Genomic DNA, 1411 nt, shown 5'->3' with positions numbered 1-1411 from the left:
TAAAGTGTTTCAAGGAAGAAATGACCGACTATGTCATACGCTATATATAGGTTAAATGCAAGGTGAAGACTGAGAACTGATCTTTGGATATGGTAACACAGAGGTCACTGGGGACTTTGACCGAAGCTGCTTTTGTGGCCTGTGTGTATGCTTAGTCAATCAGTTGTGTCTGACTCTTTGCAACCCTATGGACTGCAGCCCACCAGGCTCCTCTGTCCATGGGGATTCTCCAGGCAAGAATACTGGAGGGGCTGATTTTTTTTTTTTCCAAATGGGAGATCTTGTAGTATGTTTGATACTAATGGGAATGATTACAAGGGAGAAATAATGCCGGAGAGAAAAGGAACATTTGCTGGAGGACCTTGAGTACGTGGACGGGGAAACAAGCCAGTGCACAACTGCAGGGGGTGGCTTCAGACAGGAGGGGTGTATGTGTGTGTGTGTGGCTGTGTTAGTTTCTCAGTTGTGTTCAACTCTGCAACCCATAGACTGCAGCATGCCAGGCTCCTCTGTCCATGGAATTCTCCAGGCAAGTATACTGGAGTGGGTTGCCATTCCCTTCTCCAAGAGATGTTCCTGACCCAGGGATCAAACCTGAGTCTCCTGCATTGCAGGCAGATTCTTCACCATCTGAGCTACAGGAGGACCACAATATATTCACAGATCCAAGAAAGGAAACAGATATTTGAGCACTGATGCTGGCAGGCCAGTAGCTATGGTGGTAGCTGTGGATATTCTCTTCTCTGCAAAATAGGGAGCAAAGTCGTCACCAGAGGGGTCAGGAGACGTTGAAGAGTTGAGGAAAGAGGAAAAGGAATGAAATCACTCTCTAGGAAATCCAGCGAATGGGTTAGGGAACATACTGGGATTTCATTAAAGGCCTGTTTGAGGTTGGGGCCATTAATTTGTAATGAGTAGCTATTGGTTCTTCTCCAGTCACATTTAGCTGCTGGGAAGTGAGTTGGTTTTAAGTGGGGCTGGAGTTTGGACATAAAGTACAGTAGAGGGAGATCAGGGTAGAGGATTTGAGGGGGTGTGCAAAAGAGTAATTATAATGATGAATCATGGGATATAAGCTGGATAATAGAAACTAGACAAAATGAGGGGGAAGAATGAGCAGTGAAAAGGAAACAGTGGCCTTTAGGTTTCAGAAGGAGTGGAAGAATTGTGGGAGTCAAGATATGGTGGGAAAAAGCTGGGAAACAGGAGGTGGTGGTAGACATAAAGCCAAAATAAATAGTCAAAAAATAAGGGAGTTGCGTAAATAGACAGTTTTATGTTCTGATAGTGGGGATGCAAATTGGTATTCTCTCTCTTGGGAGGCAATCTTGAAATAACTATCAAAATGTTAAATGCTTTTGACTTAGCAATTTTCCTCCCTGGGATTCATCTAACAGTTACGGTTGTGTAG

The sequence above is a fragment of the Capricornis sumatraensis genome, chromosome 1, assembly GCF_032405125.1.
Source record: "Capricornis sumatraensis isolate serow.1 chromosome 1, serow.2, whole genome shotgun sequence".
NCBI classification, from domain to species: Eukaryota; Metazoa; Chordata; class Mammalia; order Artiodactyla; family Bovidae; genus Capricornis; species Capricornis sumatraensis.
The sequence above is the reverse complement of the archived record's forward strand: the minus strand, read 5'-3'. Positions refer to the sequence as shown.